Source organism: Peromyscus maniculatus, chromosome 13 (genome assembly GCF_049852395.1).
Source record: "Peromyscus maniculatus bairdii isolate BWxNUB_F1_BW_parent chromosome 13, HU_Pman_BW_mat_3.1, whole genome shotgun sequence".
Taxonomy (NCBI): domain Eukaryota; kingdom Metazoa; phylum Chordata; class Mammalia; order Rodentia; family Cricetidae; genus Peromyscus; species Peromyscus maniculatus.
The window spans coordinates 32,035,602-32,043,263 of NC_134864.1; the positions used below are offsets into that span (position 1 = coordinate 32,035,602).

Below are 7,662 nucleotides of genomic sequence, written 5' to 3' on the forward strand. Positions count from 1 at the left end.
AGGTGTCGCAAATAGCACAGGATCCTGTTGAACCAGGCTGAAAGTGTTCGGAGATGGATTGAGCTGATTTCAAGAACTCACACTCCATTTATTAGCATCTGGGGAAATAAGTGGTCATTTAAAGATACTCAACAGTGCAGATGTCAACCCTACTCAAAGATTCATCAACCTAGTTGCCAGCAGAGGAAGAAGAATCAAGACAGTGAAACAGCTTGAAGGAACTGAGAGAAGAGAATTGAGAGTAGCAGGGTCCAGCCGGGTAGACATAGGGGAGAGAGGAGAGGCTCCACGTCCTTACAGCACTGCATCCTGCCTACGTGATCTTTGACTTTCTGCATTCCCAGCCAGCAAATGCCTACTGTGGGAAATACCTTGCAAAAAGGTTAGAAGAAAGGTTGCCTGCATCAAACTATGACCAAGCCATCAGGAACACCGGTGTTTGTTGAAGTCATGGATTTGTAAGCGTCAAACCTGCCCCATTAAATCAGAAGGTCTGATGAGAGCCAGAGAGCTGGCTAATTAACATATATCGGGTTTCTCATGTGGTCTGATGCTAAAAGCAGTTCTCTTGGGATAAGCCATCTGCATGAGAGAGGCCAGAAGGATAGAGGTTTGTAAGTGAATCATGACAGTTGCCCAGATACTAAAGGTAGAGCTGGAGGAGCACCTACATGTGAGCATTAAAGAAGCAGGATGGGGATGTAGCTAGAGTTTTCCTGCCTTGCCCACAATCAGGACAAATCTTTGTCACCCGCCAGTCCACAGCCGCTCAGACCCAACCAAGTAAACACAGAGACTTATATTGCATATAAACTGTATGGCTGTGGCAGCCTTCTTGCTAACTGTTCTTATATCTTAAATTAATCCATTTCCATAAATCTATACCTTGCCACGCAGCTAGTGGCTTACTGGCATCTTCACATGCTGCTTGTCCTGGCAGCAGCTGGCAGTAACTCCTTCTGCCTTCCTGTTCTTTTATTTCTCCTCTCTGTTAGTCCCTCCTATACTTCCTGCCTAGCCACGAGCCAATCAGTGTTTTATTTATTGACCAATCAGAGCAACTTGACATACAGACCATCCCACAGCACAGCCAAGTGCAGACCATCTCAGACACCTGCACTCAGGCCCGTGGTCCTAATCATCCTCTATGTGGACCTGCTGGGTAAAGCCACGAGGAACCCAAGAACGGGCTCCCACAGGGCATATAGAACATCCCACAGCATGGGGAAATGAATGGGATCAAGATACATATGATGTAAAAGACACATAGAATAAAGAAAAAGAAAAAGACCAGCTTTGGTGGTGGGGGCGGAGCCAGAAAGGGTGTTTCCCACAAATCCTGGACTCTGGACTCTTGGACCGTCCTTCTAAAAATAAAAGTCTCTACAAGAAAGAAGGGGAACTTTCATGATATGAGAAGGCATCTTGTGGCAGGAGAAAAGATAAGAGAATAACAGGAAACTGTAGACCAATGTAACATGTCTATGTAAATATGTGCTTCATAATGAAACTGTGCAAGAATAAATACTTTATAAAAAGAATAAAGGTCTAACTCGGTTCTGAGTAGTTGGCTGTCCTGTCATTTCCCGGCAGAGGCATTAGCTTTGGGCACAAATGAGTCTGAAAGCCTGAAAACCACAACCACCCAAGACACCTCTCCTCAACATTCAAATGGGGCATCAAGAGACGCCAGGGACAGAGATGAAACTGCCTCAAAATATGTGTAAAGTGAGATGAGAAGTGAGCCAATAATAGAGTTTTGAGGGACCATAAATAAGGCTAATTATTTGGTGGGGGCCAGGGTGGGGGGGAACAACTTTGTACAGTGACTCCAGGAGAAGCCAGAAGAAAACCAAGTGTGTTTGTGAGGTTAACAGTCAAGGGGCAAAAGTGAGATATAGAAAAGAGTAATCAATAATTATGTCAATTAATATTAATATTGGAGGGGTTGGAGAGATGAGTCAGAAGCTAAGAGCACTTGTTGCTCTTGGAGAAGATGTGGGTTCAATTCCCAGCACTCACATGATGGTTCACAACCATCTGTAACCCCAGTTCCAGGAGGTCCAATAGGCATTCACATGGTCCATACATATGCATGCAGGCAAAACATTCATGCACATAAAATAAAATATTAATATTGGAAAGTCAAGTCATGCACTGCTGAAATATTATCATTAGATTTGCAAGCACAGAAGCCATTTATTTTTTAATTCTGGGAAGTCAATATTGAGGCAGTCAGTCCTGACAGCTTGTTCAAGAAGATGGTCTGTGATGCAAGGTAGAGGAGGAAAACCTTCAGTGAAGTGGGCTGTTAGTTAAAAAAAAGGGATTCCTGGAATGGAAAAGTGAATAAGCTGGGCACAACGGCCTTTAATCCTAGCACTCTGTGAGTTCAAGGCCAGCCAGGTCTACATAGTGAGTTCTAGGACAACCACAATTGCATGGTGAGACCCTGTCTCAAAAAAACAAAAAAAGAAGAGAGAAAGTGTTAATATTTTGTTTTTAAATAAGACCATTTCATAAAAACATAATAGGAAAAGTTCCATGTAAGTGTCCTCACAAGATGAGAGGAGCAGGAAGGCCATGACCTAAGGGGCACTGGCCCAAGAAAGAGGACTCTGCAGTACCCGGGAGCAGAGAGGCAGGGTGAGGCGGTTTATGCATTACTCTTCTGTTTTTGTGAAATGGCACCAAGGACGACTTATAGAAGGAGAAGTTGGGACTAACTGTTCCAGAGGGATAGGACTAACTGTTCCAGAGGGATAGGCCGTAATGATGGGAAAAGACGTGGGGGCAGGTAGCTGAAGCAAGACGCTGGCCAATCACATCTTCAACCATACACAGAAAGCAAAGAGTGTGGACTGAAAGTGAGACAAGGCTCTAAACTCTCAAAGACAGTAATGTACTTCCTCCATCAAGGTTTAATGTCCTAAAGGTTCCATTACCTCCCCAAACAGCACCACCCACTGGGGACAGAGTAGGAGCCTGTGGGAGACATTCTCATTCAAACAGCCACAGGCAGATCTAGAATCATTTACATGCTGCTGGAAGTATGAGGGAGATGGCATTTGGCAGCTTCCCTAGTCTCTGAGGATGAAGGAATGGAAGGGAGGGGCTCCTGAAGGTGTGATGGACTGGCTAAGTGGAGAAACCTCTCATGACTGACTGCCTTGTGCTAAATCCTACTTGAGGCTGACGACAGTGACCTCATCATGCAATCATCCTACTTCGGTATGGGTGTTCACCAGTGAAAATAAGTGAAGAAAACCGAAGACGGATTTTCCTGGAGTCAGCTTTTTTTTTCCATAGAGCTATAACCAAAACATGGACCAGCAAGGACAATGACGTGATTGTTTAGGGGCAAAAGGGTAAGTGAAGAAAAGAGAGGGATGCCTGGTTAGAAGGAGACCACAGGCATCCAGAGCAGCTGAAGGTAGACAGTAGAAGGAGTTGACGAAAGGAACAGGAATGAGAGGTAGCTAAAGATCCAGCCAGGTGACTGGCTCCTTCACATCATGAGAAGAATTCTGCTTGACCATGAGGAAAGGTCACTAGGGTAGAGAGCAAAGCTGAGGTAGAGAGGGAAAGGGAGGCCCTAGAGAGGTAAGACGCATCCTTTATGGGTGCTGAAGAACTGCGAGACAACCGTGGGGCTTGGAATGATGGGATGCCAAAGAGGGGTGCCAAGAAGAGTCTGAGGACTGGAGGAGGAGAGACAGTAGATGGATGGACATCAGCCGGGAGAAGAAGTGGAAGCTTCCACTTTCTCCCACGGGGCTACATCTGGGAATCGCGTGCAGGCAGCAGTGAGGAACAGAATGCTGTTAGTGGTGGGGTTTGGGACATCTACATGATCAAGATCATAGTAGACTATTGAACTCAGGAACCCACTCTAAGTGAAGAAGTACGTGGGAAGCAATTGACTTCAGCGTAACCTGTAGAAAATACTTTCCCCATTGTGGCTTAGCTCTTCATCAGTGTAATCCAAGTTCTGCTTGTCTTTGGCACTGACTCTTTAAGCAAGAGCTTGATTGATGTAAGTTGGGACAGTATTATTTATCACAGGTTGGAAGAGGAGGCATCAAAATGCATCTTCAAAAGAGTCCGTCGTCATCTGGGCCCACCTTGGGCAAGGGCAGAATTGGTGGCGGATTACGGGGAGGGGGGCACCCTTCCACAGTTCTTTCCCCCACCGAGAGCCAGATTTCTGTGCATGCTTACACACTCTCTGATGAGCATCGATATCTCCATTTTCTCTCAAAGTGAAATTACTTGGAAAGCAGGTTGGCTATTACTAATAAGTATGAAAATATTCACAGAAACAATTTAATTTCTCACTATAAAAGAGGTTACTTCTGAATATAGGAAGTACAGACACCAACTATTAACACATCAGTTCTTTAATACTTCACCTTTGTCTTCTGGCTTTCTTTAACACTGAAGAGCACACATGCACACACATGTACACGTGCACACGCGCAGGAATGCACACACACACATACACACACACTCACTTCTATCACACACACACACACATACACACACACTTCTATCACACACACACACACAGACTTACTTCTATTCCTCACTCTATCATGGTCAGACAGAGAGCCCCATGACTAAGGGAAAGGAAAGGAAATCCTAGGATTCTCAGCAGGAAGGGAAGATAGACTTTATGCAAATTAGTCAACTCCAAGACCCTCTTTAAAAGATCACCGTCCATTGACAGCTCAACATCATGGTCACCATCACTACCTTCCAGAGTCATTCTACAGCCTCCTCCCAGCAGGTTCCCAAGTACTAATCAAGAAACAGTCCAGTAAGAAGCCTGGATAACTTTAACTCTGTGTCCTGGTTCCTATTATTAGTAGAATGAGGTCATTTAAAGCCATTTAGAGATGGTAAACTCAAAGCAAACTTACATCTCAACTCCAAAGTTCTCTGAATAATGAGCCATAAAAGCAAGCAGTCCCAACAGTATAGAATAAATCTGTGATGATGTCATCCTTATCTTAGGTAAGGCTATATGGCTATAGGTCAGTCTGCCAATTAGAGGCACTCCCTTGAGAGTCAAAGAGCAGAAAATATTTAAATACCCAGTATTCTCCAAGGCAATTATCTCAATTACAGTCAAACCCAGTGCAAGAATCCCTTCTCAAAGGGGCCTTTGGACAAATTCTTAACATTATTTGAATGCAAACATCCTAAAGATTAGAAGAATACTCTCTAACATAGTTAGGATATATGAAAATAAAATGTCATTAAATTTAAACAATTTCTAGATCATAGTAGATATTATGTCCCCCTTTTTGAGGTGGAGTCCCTGGATGACCTGGGTCTTGCTATATAGAATAGACTTCCCTCAAACTCACATAGATCCACCAGCCTCCACTTCCTGAGTGGTAGGATTAAGGGTGTGTACCACCATGCCCAATTAGATGATATTATGCTTTTAAACTCAAAAACACAAATGAATTTTTTTCTATGAATTAATACAATTTTAGATTATCAGGATGCTGTTAGAACCATTCATAAAAGATACTGGCTTCTACCATTTTTTTTTTTTTTTTTTTTTTTTTTTTTTTTTTTTTTGGTTTTTCGAGACAGGGTTTCTCTGCGTAGCTTTGCGCCTTTCCTGGAGCTCACTTGGTAGCCCAGGCTGGCCTCGAACTCACAGAGATCCGCCTGGCTCTGCCTCCCGAGTGCTGGGATTAAAGGCGTGCGCCACCACCGCCCGGCTGGCTTCTACCATTTTAACATATTTAATATTATTTATATGTGTCTGCGTTTGTCTCTTATTGATTATATTTCTCTGGAGAACACCGACTGCTACCATTACCAATCTCCTGTCCTATATTTTCCATAGCATCCATTACCCACCTGATATATGTAAGCTGAGCACCTATGAAGCACTAGGAACATACCAAGTCTCACGACGACAGAGTCTCTTACATCAGTGACACGTGTAACAGCTGTCAATAAAGAAAGGTGAGGAAATAGGTCAGAAAGAGAGCCATTTTGGAAAGGGTTGACTGGGAAATCCTCATTAATGAGGTGGCAGTTGAGCAGGTTGTCAGGTACAACTTGTGGTGACCTGAAGAGGAGGACTCCAAGAGGTGAAGCAGGCACACCCAAGGTCCTAAGAAGGCATGCATCTCTCTGCCTTGGCTTTGTCCCCTTATGTAATCCCACTATAGTATTTTGACCCTATGAGGGCACTGTGGGAAGGCTGCCGTCAGGAGATGGGCCCTATTGCTTTCACCAGCCACTTTGTCTTCCAGCCTCTAATTCCTCATGGGAAAAGGTGAAGACTTAGGACCAGACAGATATTCCTTCCATAGCAGCCCTACTTTCCACAGCATCCTGCCAGTGTTTTCCAAAGCACCAATCGAGGCTCCGAGGAACATTCTAGAGAAGGAGCCTGGATAACATTAACTCCATGTCTCAAAACAGATTTGCTCTCACACCGGACTTTCATTATTAATAGAACTTCGACCACTGAAAACACATTTAGAAATAAAGAGCAAACTTATCTCTCCACTTCACAGTTCTCTGAATAGTCATAACAACCCAACAGCCCAGCTTTCCAGCTCATTGAGATGTGAGATTTTAAGATAGATAGGGGAGAAAGCAAACTTCTTTTTAGCAATAGAACTTCTCTCAGCTACAAGATGCGATATGGAACATTTATAGTCACGACCAATACAACCAAAGATTCCAAGAGCAGAAAGAAGCACATGTCAAGGAGTCAGAAGGTGAGCCCGGACTCCATGTGACACCAGTCAGCATCTGCTCCATGTACCATAGCCACATTGCCAAGGGGACAAAGAGGCTCAAGTGAGGACAGAAGTCTCTTCCTTCAAACACTGAGCAGCAGGGGTCGGCCATGACTGCTGTTCGCTAAGTAGTGGCGTTCGAAGTGAGGACCCCAGGCAGCCACAGGGACAACTCCACCTGGAAACTGGATAGAATGAAGAGGAAAGTGTGGTTGGGAGATATCGTATGAGAGAAGAATCTATTTTCAAAAAGAAACGAATAAATAAATGAAAGAATTGAACTTGGGGTCCCAGTCCCTCCCTACGAGTTCCAGTGAATTAGTAACTGGGAACGGGGCTGACAACTGGTGTTGACACAACCCCTCCAGGCGAAGAAACCAAGTCATAACTCAGCCTTTCACACACTCCCGGGGGCAGACATTTTTGTGACATGTGCAATGTAGAGTAGAAGTAAGCTTGGAGACAGCCTGTTGGAAGGCAAAATGTTCAAAAAAAAAAAGAGGATTTCTATACTTAGCATTTGCTCATCAGTTTTTACCTTGTAAATTGCTTTCAGACTCATTATGGATTATATCTATTCCAACAACACTCCGGGAATGATATCTTTGCCAAGAGAGGATTTGAGAAGAAACCATCCCTCCTAATGATATAGCTTAGGCTTTGAGACTCTCCCAAAAGCTCGTGTGTAGAAGGGTTCATCTCCAGCCCGTGTTGCTGCTGGGAGATTGTGGGATTTTTTTGTAAGAAGTGAGGCCTAGCCCAGCTACGTAGTAGTTCCATCTCATCCCAGCACTGAGGAGAGTGACACAGGAACATCGTAAGTTCAAGGCCAGCCTGAACTGAATGTTGCAAATTTTTTTTTTCTCAATTTCTTTTTTTAATTTTT

General features: G+C 44.0%; 1 long non-coding RNA gene across 1 annotated transcript; it reads left to right on the top strand.

Moving 5' to 3' along the window:
- The first annotated feature begins 3,244 nt into the window (after nt 1–3,244).
- LOC143268358 (uncharacterized) lies at nt 3,245–7,184 on the top strand. The gene is made up of 3 exons (XR_013044213.1): nt 3,245–3,368; nt 5,867–5,988; nt 6,282–7,184. It is a non-coding gene; the product is annotated as an uncharacterized LOC143268358 (long non-coding RNA).
- Nucleotides 7,185–7,662: the final 478 nt, after the last annotated feature.